Here is a 23,500-nt window from a genome sequence, read left to right on the forward strand (position 1 = left end):
CTTGGAGGTGTTGCTAGGCTCAAGATTAGCTTTATAAAACCATACTCTAGCCCCCTGTGCGTATGGGCCTTTAATCACATTAACCGAAACAGTCCCACCACTTAAGAAGTGAGCACACGGTTGTGCATAAAGCAAGTTTATTGTACACAGTTTCAGGGAGTGGTTAGATGGTGTTGCAGGACCAAACTAACCCAGGTTTGAACAATACAACATCAGTTGGCATCTTACATCCTTTTCGCAACAATTACAATAATCCCAGATGTTCTATAACAATCCACCCCCAAAATATGATTGGACCAAAATCTTTTAAAAGGAATCCCATCTTCTCCCAATTCTCCACTTATCCTTGGTCAGTTTTATCTTGATAGTCATCTTCATGCCATAATCAGAGCACACCTTCTTAGGATTGGTCCGTAGGAGGCCATGGCGTCAGTACATGGTTAAACATTGGTCTTGAAAACATAATTAATTGCTAGCAATAACTGGCCTAAAGCCTTTAACTTTCATTGTGGTTGCACATGGTCCGCACAACAAATTTGAGCAAATAGAGGAAGGCCTGAATAAACAGGATCTCAACTAACCCATACCCCATACTCCTGGCGCTTCTGAAGACCTACTAATTTATACGACCACAACTTCAGAACATATAGCCACTGATGACCTTTAAAGACAATTAACTGTCAGATACCCTGGCCTCAGGCCTAACTTTTATTACCACCGAACAAAAAACCAACGCCCTCTAGCGACACCAATCCAATGAGCGAGATAACATCTGTTCCCTTGCAGGACTCTTAAATCATAAACCGTGTCCTGCTTCTGAGCTGACTTTCATACTAGGTGACTAATATTTCTTTCCGTCAAGACTGTCCCTGCTACTTAAAATTCATGTGCAGCAGCGAACCAAGGAGATGAAAATGAATGATTTACTCATTTGTCTGACATCTGCAAACCTTAGAAAGTCAGTTTAAATCTCAACATGCATTTTGCAAGAGAGTCCCAACTACCTTTTTACAAAGCACCCCGTTGTGTAGATTGTTTTCATGTTGCATTTGCAGTTTATCCCTCTACGTGCGTGGTGATTATGTATACATTCTAAAGAGCTGTAACATTAAAAGAAACATCATAACTAACTGCACTCGATACAAATGGGTTCACATATTGTGACCAGTTCGCTGCCATCCGCCATCATCAATGTGGTGCGCTCAACATTAATCCCTCATAATAATGGGGACCCTTCCTGACCTCCCGGACACCCCCAAAAAAGTTAAGGGAGACTCCTCTGTTGTCAGCGCTGCTATATAGGGTGGGCAATGGAATAGCAAAATGTGTCCTTCCCAAACTAGTGCTGCAACGCCTCTGCCAGATTCCCACATCAGAATACTAGAACTATAGGGCCATGAAATCGGGTATTGAAAGAAAAACGCCTATGCCAGATTCCCACATCAGAATACAAGAACTATAGGGCCATGAAACCGGGTATTGAAAGGCAAACGCCTATGCCAGATTCCCACATCAGAATACAAGAACTGTAGGGCCATGAAACTGGGTATTGAAAGGCAAACGCCTATGCCAGATTCCCACAACAGACTACCAGAAATATAGGGCCATGAAAGTGGATATTGAAAGACAACGCCTATGCCAGATTCCCACATCAGAATACTAGAACTATAGGGCCATGAAATCGGGTATTGAAAGAAAAACGCCTATGCCAGATTCCCACATCAGAATACAAGAACTATAGGGCCATGAAACCGGGTATTGAAAGGCAAACGCCTATGCCAGATTCCCACATCAGAATACAAGAACTGTAGGGCCATGAAACTGGGTATTGAAAATCAACCCCTATGCCAGATTCCCACATCAAAATACTAACTATAGGGCCATGAAACCGGGTATCGAAAGGCAAACACCTATGCCAAATTCCCACATCAGAATACCAAAACTATCGGCCCATGAAAAAGGGTATTGAAATACAAACGCCTATGCCAGATTCCCACATCGGAAAACAAGAACTATTGGGCCATGAAACTGGGTATTGAAAGACAAACGCCTATGCCAGATTCCCACAACAGACTACCAGAAATATAGGGCCATGAAAGTGGATATTGAAAGACAACGCCTATGCCTGATTCCCACATCAGAATACCAGAACTATGGGGCCATGAAACTGGGTATTGAAAGACAAACGCCTATGCCAGATTCCCACATCAGAATACCAGAAATATAGGGCCATGAAAGTGGGTTTTGAAAGACAAACGCCTATGCCAGATTCCCACATCAGAATACAAGAACTATAGGGCCATGTAAGCGTGTATTGAAAGACAATCAGACTGGCCATGGATGTGTGACTTGAGGGAAATGTCAGCACAGGAAGCACCTTACATATGGTTTCAGAATTAAGCAGTGCACCCTGCACGTTGGTTGTTTTTTTTTTTTTGAACGGGAGTTGGCTCACGTTTGCCAAAATCCAAAATAAACTGCGTCCCTGGGTGGGCTTGAACCACCAACCTTTCGGTTAACAGCCGAACGCGCTAACCGATTGCGCCACAGAGACGATGTGTGCCCTGTTGCGCAAAAGCCATATATGTAGGCTAATCGCGCAGGCCTGGATCCAGGTGAAGACTTCATCTTTTATTAAAGCCCTGGGGAGGAGCGCTGTCTGCACACAGCAAGGCTGTAAGTTAGGATAGGCGCCTCCATTTCTCTGAAGCGTCTCTTTCTCAGTATGGTACAAGTAATGTTCAGCTTCAAACAGTACACAAAGCACTTTGGGCTATGGGCTTGATTGAAAAGCCCGTTTTGGGCTAACATTTGAATGTCCTGCCACACAGTGCACCATAGAGACTGCTGAGCACCTCACCATTGCAAGACTTATTTATCTCTCCAGCTCCACAGCTATCTATGACTTCCTAAACACTGGTGGCACCTGAAACCCCTGAGAAGTATTAAGGCAGCAGGGGGCCTGGCTGCTGCTTAACTCCTCACACCTCCTTCCTACCAGCAGGGCGGGCTGAGAATGTGTCACCTCCCGTGAGGCCCCATTTTAAGATGAAAGTTGGGATGGGGGGGGGGGCACTTGCTTATTGCGGATAACAGTCCGAGAAGCACGGAGTAGCCAGCATTTCAAGAGTGGGGTTGGGGGTGAGCCATGAACAAAGTCCTGCTACTCCTCCCCCTAAATGCAGTGGGTGCAATTGCATTCGGTCTCATTCGAGCCCCCACACCACCCACCCTGCCCCAATCTACTTTTTTGGTAACATTAGTAACTGATGGTATTTTGACACATAACGAAAAAAATAAAACTGCAGGAACATTACAGATGCAGGAAACTCATCTATAAGAGCTCTGTCCGGGCGTTCTGGGGCAAAATACATGCAAACATTCTACTTTGTATATGGATTGCACGGACAGAAGTGACTTCCCGGAAAAAAGACATTTCAAGGAGCATCATCAGTCTTTGATACTTAGAGGCAGAGCTTTAAGTGGGCTGGGGCTAGCATGGGCCGAGCCCCGGCAGTCTCCAGAAAAGGCTCCTGAGCCGGGGCCCTGCCGGGGGCTCACCCCCGACTAGCTCCAGCCATGCTGACACCTGAGGCCGCCCGTGCAGCGGCTGCACGGTTACACAAGCTGCCTGCAGGTGTCAGCACTATGGTTTAGAAAAAAAGCAATTGCCTTTTCTTTTTTTCTAAACCGAAGTGCTGTCACCTGCAAGCAGCAGGTGCAGCCTTCCAGTGCGGGCTGCCTGGTGGCTCTGTACTCTGAAACAGGAGGAGGGCTGGACTGCCAGGCCTCCTTTTGTTTCTGAGTAAATAGCCATCACCCAGCATGAAGCCCCTGCGCTACTCACGCTGGCTAATGGCTATCTACTCGGAAACAAAAGGCGAGCTGGGCAGTTCAGACCTCCTCCTGTTTCAGAGTACAGAGCCATCAGCAGCAGGCATCACTTTCATTCAAGGAGCCTGTGGTAAAGCATTGCAGCATGTGGCTCCTTGAATGAAAAGGCTGCCTGCTGGGTGTGAGCTGTGGCATACTGGTGTCACACCTTTGCTCCGCTTAGCCGGGGAGGGGCTGTGCGCATTAAATGTAATAATGCCAGTGCTCCCCAGCTCTGCTTCTTTTAGCGGCCCCCACCTCTTAGGCGACGGGGGCTCTTGATGGGGGCATGGACTAAGCACACCCATGCCTAGGCCAAACCCCCTAACGAGAGCCACCCTCAATTTCTAATCCCACTTAAAGCACTGCTTAGAGTCACCTTGGAAGTGACTTTAGAATAGGTTGCCATAAGTAAGTCAAGTGGCAAATAACTATGTGGTGCAAAATACCTAAATTGCACTCGTATTATATATGGAGCAACTCTATAGTCATTAGGCATTGAGGCTTGGCCAGGACAGCTGCCCCTCATAATGTAGCCTCGAGCGTGGAGTCTATAATGGCAGCAGTCCGTGGCAGCAGTAAGCCTTCCCAAAAGTGGTTGTAACTGGCCCAAAGACGACATCTTGTGCAAATGCTCTTATCCAGTGCATGCCAAAGAATGGTCTAGATGTCACCTGCTCCATCTTGTCAGGCGCGTCTCCTGGGCTGCAAGTTGCCTTCCGATGTGCTGACAGCAGGCGCTAAGGGCTGAATGGGAATGTACTAAGAACATTGTTCTGTTGACAGTGGCTGCTAGTAGCTGTTGCTGTGATCTTGAGTATTAATGGCCGGTTAGCTCAGTTGGTTAGAGCGTGGTGCTAATAACGCCAAGCTCGCGGGTTCGATCCCCGTACTGGCCACACCTTTTTTAAGTTTCCTTTTAAAATTGGAGCTTCATGAATGAAGAACTCTCATTGGACGAATATGAAATCTGTTAAATAATAAGCCGATGTGGAATTCTGAGTAATAGCACAATATAAGCAAAGACTTCCTCTGGCTAATGCCAAAAACAGTTCTTTGGCTCCTGAAATGACTACATGTCCTAGTGCTGTAGCAAAAGGGCTGCAAGAAGGCAGTCTATCCGTGGTCCTCCTCTTCTTAGCCGGTGGTGGCAGCACAGGTATTTCCCTCCAGTCCCAAATTGATAACATCACTCCAACTTTGCAGTGTGCTGACATCTCAGGAGTCTTCTGGCTTCTGAATTGTGGGAGTCGGATCACCCTGCGGGGAGGAGATGGGCCCAACATCGCAGCACAGCACCCCTCTGGCCCGCCTTGGGTAACTTAAACTTTGGACACCCCCTGGGCATCCCCCCTTTTTTGCAGGCCCCCCATCAAACAAATCGCTGTGTACCAATCTTTCCTCTTGGTTTCCTCTACAAGGTCTCAATGTTTGGAATAGGTCAAGGACCTACTGGGATATCCTATCAGCAGCATCCCTGCCCCACTTAGCCGTGCCCAGCTTCTGATCCTGGCAAATGCTATGGGACCTGGGCAGTCATTGCCAAAGAATGGCAACTGATTGATTGCCTGTGCAAATGATAACTATGCCCGGCAAATGTGTGAGTGCAAAGGCAATTGATTAGAATTCCTGTAAATGGAGCAGGTATCTGGCAAAGGATAACAGGGCTGTCACCCACTCAACTGAAAATGCTGCAGGCAGGAGGCATGACTGCGCAACGATGCTCAGTACGGCGGGGTAGAAGCGGCTTGGAATGGGGAGTAAGCAAGAGCACAACAAATCTCACAGCTTTGAGAGCAGAGAGTGAGTGTTTAAACAATCATTAACAGGCAGCAACCCCAAAGGGACGTCATTTCACCAAAATGCCAGGGGTAGCGGAAGTGACATCACACGACCGTTGACCCCCTTATGACATCACAGGAAGTGATTTCATTTGACCCCACCCTGAAGTGATATCGCAGGAAGCGATGGAACACAACCATTCACCCGTTGATGAAACAGGAAGTGGCATCACATAGCATTGTACACCACAAAAAATATGGTTACAATATCACTATAGTGTGATGTACATAATGTGATGTACATTTCATACAAGAATCGATCGCCATATGTATTGTTAAGATCAGAGTGTATAGGCCCATATTACCAAATTACTGTGAATGCAAGCAGAAGTCCATGACCAAATGATAATGATGTGTTATTATGTAGCACTTACGCTTAAGCTCTTTATATAGTAAAAATATACACCCAATATCACCCAACATGTGTTGGTACTCTTTTATCGACCTCAGAAAGATGAAAGGTTGAGTTGAGGCGTTTAAGAACAGACTAAATCAGTGACTCACCCCCTGAAGTGTGCCTGAAATAAACCTTTAATAAGTCTAGCAATGATTGTATAGCATTCCAGAAATACACATTATTTGGTATTCCTATTCTTTCTTATTTAGGGTCAGTGCCGAAAGTGTTAGACTTTTGGCACTCCTGTTCTTATTTTTCTTATTTTTTTTAACGGCCCTGAACAAGAAAGCCAGCCACTCCAGATTTAAAGAGCTACATGGTGCTGGCCGCAGCCTAGGAGCTTGCATTACAAAACCCCCCCAAAAAAACAAAAAAGAGAACTTTTTTTCAAGAGGTTGCAAGGGAGAACAGAGATGTCGCAAGGGAGACCTCAGAGGTTGCGACCCCCAACTGACGTCCCCGGGTAAAGTGGCAGGAGACATCTCTGCCCATATCAATATACGCCCCAGGGTGAAGACAAAGACTAAATGCTGGGCCCGATTTTACATGCCTCGCACTCCCAATGATTAGTCTCTCTTTGTGAAACTAAATATCCTCAACATTGGGGTGGAAAATGGTTGCCATTGGCCAATGGAAGTAATACTAGATGAAGGAAGCGAAATGCACCAACATTCAACCTGATGCCTCAGAGGAAGTCCAGTTTTTTGCAGCATGTGTTTGTGTGCATGTGTGTCTTGCAAGTCCAAGGTTTGAAACCTGATAAGCTCGCCTAGTGGTTTAATGCACCTACCACAGCAATCTATATGTAACCTGCAGGCAATACATCCAGTTCCTGGTGAGATACTGACACATTATTGCATTCTGTGCCTGGACTCCACCTCATGAAGGTGCTGTGGTCTAACGGAGCGGGAGCGGTGCTCTTCTACTTTTCTTAATCAGGTTCTACTGTGTCTATAGTTTTATTTTAAAAAGAATCCGTTCCGGAATGGTTTTGGTTTAAAATAAAAGTGTAGGAAGCAGTTGAAACTTGCACTGCACTAAATGTTCCCTTAAACAGCAGGCGCATGTGTTTGGGGGTTTGTGTTGTGTGTGGAAGGGGACGTGGCCATGTGGTTTGTGGGGAGCGGGGCAGGCAAGCAGGGAATATAGTTCCACTACTTGTTTTCATACACTTTGACCACTGGTGCCTGTTTTCATTCCCAGCACAGGTAACTTATCAACAGTGATCCCTATGCATCACTTTAGTTCCTCAATTTTCTCCTCAGGTCACTTGGGAGCAGAGAGACAGCATATGTATTTCCAGCACTACGGAGGCCAGAGTACACAAATCAAAGGCATAATTTATAGAGGGCACGCAGGAACTTGCAGGTGCAGGGGTTATTGTACCGGGGTATTTTATGAACACTTATGTACCCACTTGGAGGTGTTGCTAGGCTCAAGATTAGCTTTATAAAACCATACTCTAGCCCCCTGTGCGTATGGGCCTTTAATCACATTAACCGAAACAGTCCCACCACTTAAGAAGTGAGCACACGGTTGTGCATAAAGCAAGTTTATTGTACACAGTTTCAGGGAGTGGTTAGATGGTGTTGCAGGACCAAACTAACCCAGGTTTGAACAATACAACATCAGTTGGCATCTTACATCCTTTTCGCAACAATTACAATAATCCCAGATGTTCTATAACAATCCACCCCCAAAATATGATTGGACCAAAATCTTTTAAAAGGAATCCCATCTTCTCCCAATTCTCCACTTATCCTTGGTCAGTTTTATCTTGATAGTCATCTTCATGTCATAATCAGAGCACACCTTCTTAGGATTGGTCCGTAGGAGGCCATGGCGTCAGTACATGGTTAAACATTGGTCTTGAAAACATAATTAATTGCTAGCAATAACTGGCCTAAAGCCTTTAACTTTCATTGTGGTTGCACATGGTCCGCACAACAAATTTGAGCAAATAGAGGAAGGCCTGAATAAACAGGATCTCAACTAACCCATACCCCATACTCCTGGCGCTTCTGAAGACCTACTAATTTATACAACCACAACTTCAGAACATATAGCCACTGATGACCTTTAAAGACAATTAACTGTCAGATACCCTGGCCTCAGGCCTAACTTTTATTACCACCGAACAAAAAACCAACGCCCTCTAGCGACACCAATCCAATGAGCGAGATAACATCTGTTCCCTTGCAGGACTCTTAAATCATAAACCGTGTCCTGCTTCTGAGCTGACTTTCATACTAGGTGACTAATATTTCTTTCCGTCAAGACTGTCCCTGCTACTTAAAATTCATGTGCAGCAGCGAACCAAGGAGATGAAAATGAATGATTTACTCATTTGTCTGACATCTGCAAACCTTAGAAAGTCAGTTTAAATCTCAACATGCATTTTGCAAGAGAGTCCCAACTACCTTTTTACAAAGCACCCCGTTGTGTAGATTGTTTTCATGTTGCATTTGCAGTTTATCCCTCTACGTGCGTGGTGATTATGTATACATTCTAAAGAGCTGTAACATTAAAAGAAACATCATAACTAACTGCACTCGATACAAATGGGTTCACATATTGTGACCAGTTCGCTGCCATCCGCCATCATCAATGTGGTGCGCTCAACATTAATCCCTCATAATAATGGGAACCCTTCCTGACCTCCCGGACACCCCCAAAAAAGTTAAGGGAGACTCCTCTGTTGTCAGCGCTGCTATATAGGGTGGGCAATGGAATAGCAAAATGTGTCCTTCCCAAACTAGTGCTGCAACGCCTCTGCCAGATTCCCACATCAGAATACTAGAACTATAGGGCCATGAAATCGGGTATTGAAAGAAAAACGCCTATGCCAGATTCCCACATCAGAATACAAGAACTATAGGGCCATGAAACCGGGTATTGAAAGGCAAACGCCTATGCCAGATTCCCACATCAGAATACAAGAACTGTAGGGCCATGAAACTGGGTATTGAAAATCAACCCCTATGCCAGATTCCCACATCAAAATACTAACTATAGGGCCATGAAACCGGGTATCGAAAGGCAAACACCTATGCCAAATTCCCACATCAGAATACCAAAACTATCGGCCCATGAAAAAGGGTATTGAAATACAAACGCCTATGCCAGATTCCCACATCGGAAAACAAGAACTATTGGGCCATGAAACTGGGTATTGAAAGACAAACGCCTATGCCAGATTCCCACAACAGACTACCAGAAATATAGGGCCATGAAAGTGGATATTGAAAGACAACGCCTATGCCTGATTCCCACATCAGAATACCAGAACTATGGGGCCATGAAACTGGGTATTGAAAGACAAACGCCTATGCCAGATTCCCACATCAGAATACCAGAAATATAGGGCCATGAAAGTGGGTTTTGAAAGACAAACGCCTATGCCAGATTCCCACATCAGAATACAAGAACTATAGGGCCATGTAAGCGTGTATTGAAAGACAATCAGACTGGCCATGGATGTGTGACTTGAGGGAAATGTCAGCACAGGAAGCACCTTACATATGGTTTCAGAATTAAGCAGTGCACCCTGCACGTTGGTTGTTTTTTTTTTTTTGAACGGGAGTTGGCTCACGTTTGCCAAAATCCAAAATAAACTGCGTCCCTGGGTGGGCTTGAACCACCAACCTTTCGGTTAACAGCCGAACGCGCTAACCGATTGCGCCACAGAGACGATGTGTGCCCTGTTGCGCAAAAGCCATATATGTAGGCTAATCGCGCAGGCCTGGATCCAGGTGAAGACTTCATCTTTTATTAAAGCCCTGGGGAGGAGCGCTGTCTGCACACAGCAAGGCTGTAAGTTAGGATAGGCGCCTCCATTTCTCTGAAGCGTCTCTTTCTCAGTATGGTACAAGTAATGTTCAGCTTCAAACAGTACACAAAGCACTTTGGGCTATGGGCTTGATTGAAAAGCCCGTTTTGGGCTAACATTTGAATGTCCTGCCACACAGTGCACCATAGAGACTGCTGAGCACCTCACCATTGCAAGACTTATTTATCTCTCCAGCTCCACAGCTATCTATGACTTCCTAAACACTGGTGGCACCTGAAACCCCTGAGAAGTGTTAAGGCAGCAGGGGGCCTGGCTGCTGCTTAACTCCTCACACCTCCTTCCTACCAGCAGGGCGGGCTGAGAATGTGTCACCTCCCGTGAGGCCCCATTTTAAGATGAAAGTTGGGATGGGGGGGGGGGCACTTGCTTATTGCGGATAACAGTCCGAGAAGCACGGAGTAGCCAGCATTTCAAGAGTGGGGTTGGGGGTGAGCCATGAACAAAGTCCTGCTACTCCTCCCCCTAAATGCAGTGGGTGCAATTGCATACGGTCTCATTCGAGCCCCCACACCACCCACCCTGCCCCAATCTACTTTTTTGGTAACATTAGTAACTGATGGTATTTTGACACATAACGAAAAAAATAAAACTGCAGGAACATTACAGATGCAGGAAACTCATCTATAAGAGCTCTGTCCGGGCGTTCTGGGGCAAAATACATGCAAACATTCTACTTTGTATATGGATTGCACGGAAAGAAGTGACTTCCCGGAAAAAAGACATTTCAAGGAGCATCATCAGTCTTTGATACTTAGAGGCAGAGCTTTAAGTGGGCTGGGGCTAGCATGGGCCGAGCCCCGGCAGTCTCCAGAAAAGGCTCCTGAGCCGGGGCCCTGCCGGGGGCTCACCCCCGACTAGCTCCAGCCATGCTGACACCTGAGGCCGCCCGTGCAGCGGCTGCACGGTTACACAAGCTGCCTGCAGGTGTCAGCACTATGGTTTAGAAAAAAAGCAATTGCCTTTTCTTTTTTTCTAAACCGAAGTGCTGTCACCTGCAAGCAGCAGGTGCAGCCTTCCAGTGCGGGCTGCCTGGTGGCTCTGTACTCTGAAACAGGAGGAGGGCTGGACTGCCAGGCCTCCTTTTGTTTCTGAGTAAATAGCCATCACCCAGCATGAAGCCCCTGCGCTACTCACGCTGGCTAATGGCTATCTACTCGGAAACAAAAGGCGAGCTGGGCAGTTCAGACCTCCTCCTGTTTCAGAGTACAGAGCCATCAGCAGCAGGCATCACTTTCATTCAAGGAGCCTGTGGTAAAGCATTGCAGCATGTGGCTCCTTGAATGAAAAGGCTGCCTGCTGGGTGTGAGCTGTGGCATACTGGTGTCACACCTTTGCTCCGCTTAGCCGGGGAGGGGCTGTGCGCATTAAATGTAATAATGCCAGTGCTCCCCAGCTCTGCTTCTTTTAGCGGCCCCCACCTCTTAGGCGACGGGGGCTCTTGATGGGGGCATGGACTAAGCACACCCATGCCTAGGCCAAACCCCCTAACGAGAGCCACCCTCAATTTCTAATCCCACTTAAAGCACTGCTTAGAGTCACCTTGGAAGTGACTTTAGAATAGGTTGCCATAAGTAAGTCAAGTGGCAAATAACTTTGTGGTGCAAAATACCTAAATTGCACTCGTATTATATATGGAGCAACTCTATAGTCATTAGGCATTGAGGCTTGGCCAGGACAGCTGCCCCTCATAATGTAGCCTCGAGCGTGGAGTCTATAATGGCAGCAGTCCGTGGCAGCAGTAAGCCTTCCCAAAAGTGGTTGTAACTGGCCCAAAGACGACATCTTGTGCAAATGCTCTTATCCAGTGCATGCCAAAGAATGGTCTAGATGTCACCTGCTCCATCTTGTCAGGCGCGTCTCCTGGGCTGCAAGTTGCCTTCCGATGTGCTGACAGCAGGCGCTAAGGGATGAATGGGAATGTACTAAGAACATTGTTCTGTTGACAGTGGCTGCTAGTAGCTGTTGCTGTGATCTTGAGTATTAATGGCCGGTTAGCTCAGTTGGTTAGAGCGTGGTGCTAATAACGCCAAGGTCGCGGGTTCGATCCCCGTACTGGCCACACCTTTTTTAAGTTTCCTTTTAAAATTGGAGCTTCATGAATGAAGAACTCTCATTGGACGAATATGAAATCTGTTAAATAATAAGCCGATGTGGAATTCTGAGTAATAGCACAATATAAGCAAAGACTTCCTCTGGCTAATGCCAAAAACAGTTCTTTGGCTCCTGAAATGACTACATGTCCTAGTGCTGTAGCAAAAGGGCTGCAAGAAGGCAGTCTATCCGTGGTCCTCCTCTTCTTAGCCGGTGGTGGCAGCACAGGTATTTCCCTCCAGTCCCAAATTGATAACATCACTCCAACTTTGCAGTGTGCTGACATCTCAGGAGTCTTCTGGCTTCTGAATTGTGGGAGTCGGATCACCCTGCGGGGAGGAGATGGGCCCAACATCGCAGCACAGCACCCCTCTGGCCCGCCTTGGGTAACTTAAACTTTGGACACCCCCTGGGCATCCCCCCTTTTTTGCAGGCCCCCCATCAAACAAATCGCTGTGTACCAATCTTTCCTCTTGGTTTCCTCTACAAGGTCTCAATGTTTGGAATAGGTCAAGGACCTACTGGGATATCCTATCAGCAGCATCCCTGCCCCACTTAGCCGTGCCCAGCTTCTAATCCTGGCAAATGCTATGGGACCTGGGCAGTCATTGCCAAAGAATGGCAACTGATTGATTGCCTGTGCAAATGATAACTATGCCCGGCAAATGTGTGAGTGCAAAGGCAATTGATTAGAATTCCTGTAAATGGAGCAGGTATCTGGCAAAGGATAACAGGGCTGTCACCCACTCAACTGAAAATGCTGCAGGCAGGAGGCATGACTGCGCAACGATGCTCAGTACGGCGGGGTAGAAGCGGCTTGGAATGGGGAGTAAGCAAGAGCACAACAAATCTCACAGCTTTGAGAGCAGAGAGTGAGTGTTTAAACAATCATTAACAGGCAGCAACCCCAAAGGGACGTCATTTCACCAAAATGCCAGGGGTAGCGGAAGTGACATCACACGACCGTTGACCCCCTGATGACATCACAGGAAGTGATTTCATTTGACCCCACCCTGAAGTGATATCGCAGGAAGCGATGTAACACAACCATTCACCCGTTGATGAAACTGGAAGTGGCATCACATAGCATTGTACACCACAAAAAATATGGTTACAATATCACTATAGTGTGATGTACATAATGTGATGTACATTTCATACAAGAATCGATCGCCATATGTATTGTTAAGATCAGAGTGTATAGGCCCATATTACCAAATTACTGTGAATGCAAGCAGAAGTCCATGACCAAATGATAATGATGTGTTATTATGTAGCACTTACGCTTAAGCTCTTTATATAGTAAAAATATACACCCAATATCACCCAACATGTGTTGGTACTCTTTTATCGACCTCAGAAAGATGAAAGGTTGAGTTGAGGCGTTTAAGAACAGACTAAATCAGTGACTCACCCCCTGAAGTGTGCCTGAAATAAACCTTTAATAAGTCTAGCAATGATTGTATAGCATTCCAGAAATACACATTATTTGGTATTCCTATTCTTTCTTATTTAGGGTCAGTGCCGAAAGTGTTAGACTTTTGGCACTCCTGTTCTTATTTTTCTTATTTTTTTTAACGGCCCTGAACAAGAAAGCCAGCCACTCCAGATTTAAAGAGCTACATGGTGCTGGCCGCAGCCTAGGAGCTTGCATTACAAAACCCCCCCAAAAAAACAAAAAAGAGAACTTTTTTTCAAGAGGTTGCAAGGGAGAACAGAGATGTCGCAAGGGAGACCTCAGAGGTTGCGACCCCCAACTGACGTCCCCGGGTAAAGTGGCAGGAGACATCTCTGCCCATATCAATATACGCCCCAGGGTGAAGACAAAGACTAAATGCTGGGCCCGATTTTACATGCCTCGCACTCCCAATGATTAGTCTCTCTTTGTGAAACTAAATATCCTCAACATTGGGGTGGAAAATGGTTGCCATTGGCCAATGGAAGTAATACTAGATGAAGGAAGCGAAATGCACCAACATTCAACCTGATGCCTCAGAGGAAGTCCAGTTTTTTGCAGCATGTGTTTGTGTGCATGTGTGTCTTGCAAGTCCAAGGTTTGAAACCTGATAAGCTCGCCTAGTGGTTTAATGCACCTACCACAGCAATCTATATGTAACCTGCAGGCAATACATCCAGTTCCTGGTGAGATACTGACACATTATTGCATTCTGTGCCTGGACTCCACCTCATGAAGGTGCTGTGGTCTAACGGAGCGGGAGCGGTGCTCTTCTACTTTTCTTAATCAGGTTCTACTGTGTCTATAGTTTTATTTTAAAAAGAACCCGTTCCGGAATGGTTTTGGTTTAAAATAAAAGTGTAGGAAGCAGTTGAAACTTGCACTGCACTAAATGTTCCCTTAAACAGCAGGCGCATGTGTTTGGGGGTTTGTGTTGTGTGTGGAAGGGGACGTGGCCATGTGGTTTGTGGGGAGCGGGGCAGGCCAGCAGGGAATATAGTTCCACTACTTGTTTTCATACACTTTGACCACTGGTGCCTGTTTTCATTCCCAGCACAGGTAACTTATCAACAGTGATCCCTATGCATCACTTTAGTTCCTCAATTTTCTCCTCAGGTCACTTGGGAGCAGAGAGACAGCATATGTATTTCCAGCACTACGGAGGCCAGAGTACACAAATCAAAGGCATAATTTATAGTGGGCACGCAGGAACTTGCAGGTGCAGGGGTTATTGTACCGGGGTATTTTATGAACACTTATGTACCCACTTGGAGGTGTTGCTAGGCTCAAGATTAGCTTTATAAAACCATACTCTAGCCCCCTGTGCGTATGGGCCTTTAATCACATTAACCGAAACAGTCCCACCACTTAAGAAGTGAGCACACGGTTGTGCATAAAGCAAGTTTATTGTACACAGTTTCAGGGAGTGGTTAGATGGTGTTGCAGGACCAAACTAACCCAGGTTTGAACAATACAACATCAGTTGGCATCTTACATCCTTTTTGCAACAATTACAATAATCCCAGATGTTCTATAACAATCCACCCCCAAAATATGATTGGACCAAAATCTTTTAAAAGGAATCCCATCTTCTCCCAATTCTCCACTTATCCTTGGTCAGTTTTATCTTGATAGTCATCTTCATGTCATAATCAGAGCACACCTTCTTAGGATTGGTCCGTAGGAGTCCATGGCGTCAGTACATGGTTAAACATTGGTCTTGAAAACATAATTAATTGCTAGCAATAACTGGCCTAAAGCCTTTAACTTTCATTGTGGTTGCACATGGTCCGCACAACAAATTTGAGCAAATAGAGGAAGGCCTGAATAAACAGGATCTCAACTAACCCATACCCCATACTCCTGGCGCTTCTGAAGACCTACTAATTTATACGACCACAACTTCAGAACATATAGCCACTGATGACCTTTAAAGACAATTAACTGTCAGATACCCTGGCCTCAGGCCTAACTTTTATTACCACCGAACAAAAAACCAACGCCCTCTAGCGACACCAATCCAATGAGCGAGATAACATCTGTTCCCTTGCAGGACTCTTAAATCATAAACCGTGTCCTGCTTCTGAGCTGACTTTCTTACTAGGTGACTAATATTTCTTTCCGTCAAGACTGTCCCTGCTACTTAAAATTCATGTGCAGCAGCGAACCAAGGAGATGAAAATGAATGATTTACTCATTTGTCTGACATCTGCAAACCTGAGAAAGTCAGTTTAAATCTCAACATGCATTTTGCAAGAGAGTCCCAACTACCTTTTTACAAAGCACCCCGTTGTGTAGATTGTTTTCATGTTGCATTTGCAGTTTATCCCTCTACGTGCGTGGTGATTATGTATACATTCTAAAGAGCTGTAACATTAAAAGAAACATCATAACTAACTGCACTCGATACAAATGGGTTCACATATTGTGACCAGTTCGCTGCCATCCGCCATCATCAATGTGGTGCGCTCAACATTAATCCCTCATAATAATGGGGACCCTTCCTGACCTCCCGGACACCCCCAAAAAAGTTAAGGGAGACTCCTCTGTTGTCAGCGCTGCTATATAGGGTGGGCAATGGAATAGCAAAATGTGTCCTTCCCAAACTAGTGCTGCAACGCCTCTGCCAGATTCCCACATCAGAATACTAGAACTATAGGGCCATGAAATCGGGTATTGAAAGAAAAACGCCTATGCCAGATTCCCACATCAGAATACAAGAACTATAGGGCCATGAAACCGGGTATTGAAAGGCAAACGCCTATGCCAGATTCCCACATCAGAATACAAGAACTGTAGGGCCATGAAACTGGGTATTGAAAATCAACCCCTATGCCAGATTCCCACATCAAAATACTAACTATAGGGCCATGAAACCGGGTATCGAAAGGCAAACACCTATGCCAAATTCCCACATCAGAATACCAAAACTATCGGCCCATGAAAAAGGGTATTGAAATACAAACGCCTATGCCAGATTCCCACATCGGAAAACAAGAACTATTGGGCCATGAAACTGGGTATTGAAAGACAAACGCCTATGCCAGATTCCCACAACAGACTACCAGAAATATAGGGCCATGAAAGTGGATATTGAAAGACAACGCCTATGCCAGATTCCCACATCAGAATACCAGAACTATGGGGCCATGAAACTGGGTATTGAAAGACAAACGCCTATGCCAGATTCCCACATCAGAATACCAGAAATATAGGGCCATGAAAGTGGGTTTTGAAAGACAAACGCCTATGCCAGATTCCCACATCAGAATACAAGAACTATAGGGCCATGTAAGCGTGTATTGAAAGACAATCAGACTGGCCATGGATGTGTGACTTGAGGGAAATGTCAGCACAGGAAGCACCTTACATATGGTTTCAGAATTAAGCAGTGCACCCTGCACGTTGGTTGTTTTTTTTTTTTTGAACGGGAGTTGGCTCACGTTTGCCAAAATCCAAAATAAACTGCGTCCCTGGGTGGGCTTGAACCACCAACCTTTCGGTTAACAGCCGAACGCGCTAACCGATTGCGCCACAGAGATGATGTGTGCCCTGCTGCGCAAAAGCCATATATGTAGGCTAATCGCGCAGGCCTGGATCCAGGTGAAGACTTCATCTTTTATTAAAGCCCTGGGGAGGAGCGCTGTCTGCACACAGCAAGGCTGTAAGTTAGGATAGGCGCCTCCATTTCTCTGAAGCGTCTCTTTCTCAGTATGGTACAAGTAATGTTCAGCTTCAAACAGTACACAAAGCACTTTGGGCTATGGGCTTGATTGAAAAGCCCGTTTTGGGCTAACATTTGAATGTCCTGCCACACAGTGCACCATAGAGACTGCTGAGCACCTCACCATTGCAAGACTTATTTATCTCTCCAGCTCCACAGCTATCTATGACTTCCTAAACACTGGTGGCACCTGAAACCCCTGAGAAGTATTAAGGCAGCAGGGGGCCTGGCTGCTGCTTAACTCCTCACACCTCCTTCCTACCAGCAGGGCGGGCTGAGAATGTGTCACCTCCCGTGAGGCCCCATTTTAAGATGAAAGTTGGGATGGGGGGGGGGGGCACTTGCTTATTGCGGATAACAGTCCGAGAAGCACGGAGTAGCCAGCATTTCAAGAGTGGGGTTGGGGGTGAGCCATGAACAAAGTCCTGCTACTCCTCCCCCTAAATGCAGTGGGTGCAATTGCATTCGGTCTCATTCGAGCCCCCACACCACCCACCCTGCCCCAATCTACTTTTTTGGTAACATTAGTAACTGATGGTATTTTGACACATAACGAAAAAAATAAAACTGCAGGAACATTACAGATGCAGGAAACTCATCTATAAGAGCTCTGTCCGGGCGTTCTGGGGCAAAATACATGCAAACATTCTACTTTGTATATGGATTGCACGGACAGAAGTGACTTCCCGGAAAAAAGACATTTCAAGGAGCATCATCAGTCTTTGATACTTAGAGGCAGAGCTTTAAGTGGGCTGGGGCTAGCATGGGCCGAGCCCCGGCAGTCTCCAGAAAAGGCTCCTGAGCCGGGGCCCTGCCGGGGGCTCACCCCCGACTAGCTCCAGCCATGCTGACACCTGAGGCCGCCCGTGCAGCGGCTGCACGGTTACACAAGCTGCCTGCAGGTGTCAGCACTATGGTTTAGAAAAAAAGCAATTGCCTTTTCTTTTTTTCTAAACCAAAGTGCTGTCACCTGCAAGCAGCAGGTGCAGCCTTCCAGTGCGGGCTGCCTGGTGGCTCTGTACTCTGAAACAGGAGGAGGGCTGGACTGCCAGGCCTCCTTTTGTTTCTGAGTAAATAGCCATCACCCAGCATGAAGCCCCTGCGCTACTCACGCTGGCTAATGGCTATCTACTCGGAAACAAAAGGCGAGCTGGGCAGTTCAGACCTCCTCCTGTTTCAGAGTACAGAGCCATCAGCAGCAGGCATCACTTTCATTCAAGGAGCCTGTGGTAAAGCATTGCAGCATGTGGCTCCTTGAATGAAAAGGCTGCCTGCTGGGTGTGAGCTGTGGCATACTGGTGTCACACCTTTGCTCCGCTTAGCCGGGGAGGGGCTGTGCGCATTAAATGTAATAATGCCAGTGCTCCCCAGCTCTGCTTCTTTTAGCGGCCCCCACCTCTTAGGCGACGGGGGCTCTTGATGGGGGCATGGACTAAGCACACCCATGCCTAGGCCAAACCCCCTAACGAGAGCCACCCTCAATTTCTAATCCCACTTAAAGCACTGCTTAGAGTCACCTTGGAAGTGACTTTAGAATAGGTTGCCATAAGTAAGTCAAGTGGCAAATAACTATGTGGTGCAAAATACCTAAATTGCACTCGTATTATATATGGAGCAACTCTATAGTCATTAGGCATTGAGGCTTGGCCAGGACAGCTGCCCCTCATAATGTAGCCTCGAGCGTGGAGTCTATAATGGCAGCAGTCCGTGGCAGCAGTAAGCCTTCCCAAAAGTGGTTGTAACTGGCCCAAAGACGACATCTTGTGCAAATGCTCTTATCCAGTGCATGCCAAAGAATGGTCTAGATGTCACCTGCTCCATCTTGTCAGGCGCGTCTCCTGGGCTGCAAGTTGCCTTCCGATGTGCTGACAGCAGGCGCTAAGGGATGAATGGGAATGTACTAAGAACATTGTTCTGTTGACAGTGGCTGCTAGTAGCTGTTGCTGTGATCTTGAGTATTAATGGCCGGTTAGCTCAGTTGGTTAGAGCGTGGTGCTAATAACGCCAAGGTCGCGGGTTCGATCCCCGTACTGGCCACACCTTTTTTAAGTTTCCTTTTAAAATTGGAGCTTCATGAATGAAGAACTCTCATTGGACGAATATGAAATCTGTTAAATAATAAGCCGATGTGGAATTCTGAGTAATAGCACAATATAAGCAAAGACTTCCTCTGGCTAATGCCAAAAACAGTTCTTTGGCTCCTGAAATGACTACATGTCCTAGTGCTGTAGCAAAAGGGCTGCAAGAAGGCAGTCTATCCGTGGTCCTCCTCTTCTTAGCCGGTGGTGGCAGCACAGGTATTTCCCTCCAGTCCCAAATTGATAACATCACTCCAACTTTGCAGTGTGCTGACATCTCAGGAGTCTTCTGGCTTCTGAATTGTGGGAGTCGGATCACCCTGCGGGGAGGAGATGGGCCCAACATCGCAGCACAGCACCCCTCTGGCCCGCCTTGGGTAACTTAAACTTTGGACACCCCCTGGGCATCCCCCCTTTTTTGCAGGCCCCCCATCAAACAAATCGCTGTGTACCAATCTTTCCTCTTGGTTTCCTCTACAAGGTCTCAATGTTTGGAATAGGTCAAGGACCTACTGGGATATCCTATCAGCAGCATCCCTGCCCCACTTAGCCGTGCCCAGCTTCTGATCCTGGCAAATGCTATGGGACCTGGGCAGTCATTGCCAAAGAATGGCAACTGATTGATTGCCTGTGCAAATGATAACTATGCCCGGCAAATGTGTGAGTGCAAAGGCAATTGATTAGAATTCCTGTAAATGGAGCAGGTATCTGGCAAAGGATAACAGGGCTGTCACCCACTCAACTGAAAATGCTGCAGGCAGGAGGCATGACTGCGCAACGATGCTCAGTACGGCGGGGTAGAAGCGGCTTGGAATGGGGAGTAAGCAAGAGCACAACAAATCTCACAGCTTTGAGAGCAGAGAGTGAGTGTTTAAACAATCATTAACAGGCAGCAACCCCAAAGGGACGTCATTTCACCAAAATGCCAGGGGTAGCGGAAGTGACATCACATGACCGTTGACCCCCTGATGACATCACAGGAAGTGATTTCATTTGACCCCACCCTGAAGTGATATCGCAGGAAGCGATGGAACACAACCATTCACCCGTTGATGAAACAGGAAGTGGCATCACATAGCATTGTACACCACAAAAAATATGGTTACAATATCACTATAGTGTGATGTACATAATGTGATGTACATTTCATACAAGAATCGATCGCCATATGTATTGTTAAGATCAGAGTGTATAGGCCCATATTACCAAATTACTGTGAATGCAAGCAGAAGTCCATGACCAAATGATAATGATGTGTTATTATGTAGCACTTACGCTTAAGCTCTTTATATAGTAAAAATATACACCCAATATCACCCAACATGTGTTGGTACTCTTTTATCGACCTCAGAAAGATGAAAGGTTGAGTTGAGGCGTTTAAGAACAGACTAAATCAGTGACTCACCCCCTGAAGTGTGCCTGAAATAAACCTTTAATAAGTCTAGCAATGATTGTATAGCATTCCAGAAATACACATTATTTGGTATTCCTATTCTTTCTTATTTAGGGTCAGTGCCGAAAGTGTTAGACTTTTGGCACTCCTGTTCTTATTTTTCTTATTTTTTTTAACGGCCCTGAACAAGAAAGCCAGCCACTCCAGATTTAAAGAGCTACATGGTGCTGGCCGCAGCCTAGGAGCTTGCATTACAAAACCCCCCCAAAAAAACAAAAAAGAGAACTTTTTTTCAAGAGGTTGCAAGGGAGAACAGAGATGTCGCAAGGGAGACCTCAGAGGTTGCGACCCCCAACTGACGTCCCCGGGTAAAGTGGCAGGAGACATCTCTGCCCATATCAATATACGCCCCAGGGTGAAGACAAAGACTAAATGCTGGGCCCGATTTTACATGCCTCGCACTCCCAATGATTAGTCTCTCTTTGTGAAACTAAATATCCTCAACATTGGGGTGGAAAATGGTTGCCATTGGCCAATGGAAGTAATACTAGATGAAGGAAGCGAAATGCACCAACATTCAACCTGATGCCTCAGAGGAAGTCCAGTTTTTTGCAGCATGTGTTTGTGTGCATGTGTGTCTTGCAAGTCCAAGGTTTGAAACCTGATAAGCTCGCCTAGTGGTTTAATGCACCTACCACAGCAATCTATATGTAACCTGCAGGCAATACATCCAGTTCCTGGTGAGATACTGACACATTATTGCATTCTGTGCCTGGACTCCACCTCATGAAGGTGCTGTGGTCTAACGGAGCGGGAGCGGTGCTCTTCTACTTTTCTTAATCAGGTTCTACTGTGTCTATAGTTTTATTTTAAAAAGAATCCGTTCCGGAATGGTTTTGGTTTAAAATAAAAGTGTAGGAAGCAGTTGAAACTTGCACTGCACTAAATGTTCCCTTAAACAGCAGGCGCATGTGTTTGGGGGTTTGTGTTGTGTGTGGAAGGGGACGTGGCCATGTGGTTTGTGGGGAGCGGGGCAGGCCAGCAGGGAATATAGTTCCACTACTTGTTTTCATACACTTTGACCACTGGTGCCTGTTTTCATTCCCAGCACAGGTAACTTATCAACAGTGATCCCTATGCATCACTTTAGTTCCTCAATTTTCTCCTCAGGTCACTTGGGAGCAGAGAGACAGCATATGTATTTCCAGCACTACGGAGGCCAGAGTACACAAATCAAAGGCATAATTTATAGAGGGCACGCAGGAACTTGCAGGTGCAGGGGTTATTGTACCGGGGTATTTTATGAACACTTATGTACCCACTTGGAGGTGTTGCTAGGCTCAAGATTAGCTTTATAAAACCATACTCTAGCCCCCTGTGCGTATGGGCCTTTAATCACATTAACCGAAACAGTCCCACCACTTAAGAAGTGAGCACACGGTTGTGCATAAAGCAAGTTTATTGTACACAGTTTCAGGGAGTGGTTAGATGGTGTTGCAGGACCAAACTAACCCAGGTTTGAACAATACAACATCAGTTGGCATCTTACATCCTTTTCGCAACAATTACAATAATCCCAGATGTTCTATAATAATCCACCCCCAAAATATGATTGGACCAAAATCTTTTAAAAGGAATCCCATCTTCTCCCAATTCTCCACTTATCCTTGGTCAGTTTTATCTTGATAGTCATCTTCATGTCATAATCAGAGCACACCTTCTTAGGATTGGTCCGTAGGAGGCCATGGCGTCAGTACATGGTTAAACATTGGTCTTGAAAACATAATTAATTGCTAGCAATAACTGGCCTAAAGCCTTTAACTTTCATTGTGGTTGCACATGGTCCGCACAACAAATTTGAGCAAATAGAGGAAGGCCTGAATAAACAGGATCTCAACTAACCCATACCCCATACTCCTGGCGCTTCTGAAGACCTACTAATTTATACGACCACAACTTCAGAACATATAGCCACTGATGACCTTTAAAGACAATTAACTGTCAGATACCCTGGCCTCAGGCCTAACTTTTATTACCACCGAACAAAAAACCAACGCCCTCTAGCGACACCAATCCAATGAGCGAGATAACATCTGTTCCCTTGCAGGACTCTTAAATCATAAACCGTGTCCTGCTTCTGAGCTGACTTTCATACTAGGTGACTAATATTTCTTTCCGTCAAGACTGTCCCTGCTACTTAAAATTCATGTGCAGCAGCGAACCAAGGAGATGAAAATGAATGATTTACTCATTTGTCTGACATCTGCAAACCTTAGAAAGTCAGTTTAAATCTCAACATGCATTTTGCAAGAGAGTCCCAACTACCTTTTTACAAAGCACCCCGTTGTGTAGATTGTTTTCATGTTGCATTTGCAGTTTATCCCTCTACGTGCGTGGTGATTATGTATACATTCTAAAGAGCTGTAACATTAAAAGAAACATCATAACTAACTGCACTCGATACAAATGGGTTCACATATTGTGACCAGTTCGCTGCCATCCGCCATCATCAATGTGGTGCGCTCAACATTAATCCCTCATAATAATGGGGACCCTTCCTGACCTCCCGGACACCCCCAAAAAAGTTAAGGGAGACTCCTCTGTTGTCAGCGCTGCTATATAGGGTGGGCAATGGAATAGCAAAATGTGTCCTTCCCAAACTAGTGCTGCAACGCCTCTGCCAGATTCCCACATCAGAATACTAGAACTATAGGGCCATGAAATCGGGTATTGAAAGAAAAACGCCTATGCCAGATTCCCACATCAGAATACAAGAACTATAGGGCCATGAAACCGG

At 46.0% G+C, this 23,500-nt stretch overlaps 6 non-coding genes across 6 annotated transcripts; 3 read left to right on the forward strand and 3 right to left on the reverse strand.

Annotated features, from left to right (window-relative positions):
• Window positions 1-2,480: 2,480 nt before the first annotated feature.
• Window positions 2,481-2,554, reverse strand: TRNAN-GUU (transfer RNA asparagine (anticodon GUU)). Its single transcript has one exon. It is a non-coding gene; the product is annotated as a tRNA-Asn (tRNA).
• A 2,144-nt stretch (window positions 2,555-4,698) lies between these two features.
• Window positions 4,699-4,772, forward strand: TRNAI-AAU (transfer RNA isoleucine (anticodon AAU)). Its single transcript has one exon. It is a non-coding gene; the product is annotated as a tRNA-Ile (tRNA).
• Window positions 4,773-9,728: 4,956 nt separating this feature from the next.
• TRNAN-GUU (transfer RNA asparagine (anticodon GUU)) lies at window positions 9,729-9,802 on the reverse strand. The gene has a single exon. It is a non-coding gene; the product is annotated as a tRNA-Asn (tRNA).
• Window positions 9,803-11,946: 2,144 nt separating this feature from the next.
• TRNAI-AAU (transfer RNA isoleucine (anticodon AAU)) lies at window positions 11,947-12,020 on the forward strand. The gene has a single exon. It is a non-coding gene; the product is annotated as a tRNA-Ile (tRNA).
• A 4,956-nt stretch (window positions 12,021-16,976) lies between these two features.
• TRNAN-GUU (transfer RNA asparagine (anticodon GUU)) lies at window positions 16,977-17,050 on the reverse strand. Its single transcript has one exon. It is a non-coding gene; the product is annotated as a tRNA-Asn (tRNA).
• Window positions 17,051-19,195: 2,145 nt separating this feature from the next.
• Window positions 19,196-19,269, forward strand: TRNAI-AAU (transfer RNA isoleucine (anticodon AAU)). Its single transcript has one exon. It is a non-coding gene; the product is annotated as a tRNA-Ile (tRNA).
• The last annotated feature ends 4,231 nt before the right edge of the window (window positions 19,270-23,500 follow it).

This window comes from Ambystoma mexicanum, chromosome 1p (genome assembly GCF_040938575.1).
Source record: "Ambystoma mexicanum isolate Mex_15411 chromosome 1p, UKY_AmexF1_1, whole genome shotgun sequence".
Lineage (NCBI taxonomy): Eukaryota > Metazoa > Chordata > Amphibia > Caudata > Ambystomatidae > Ambystoma > Ambystoma mexicanum.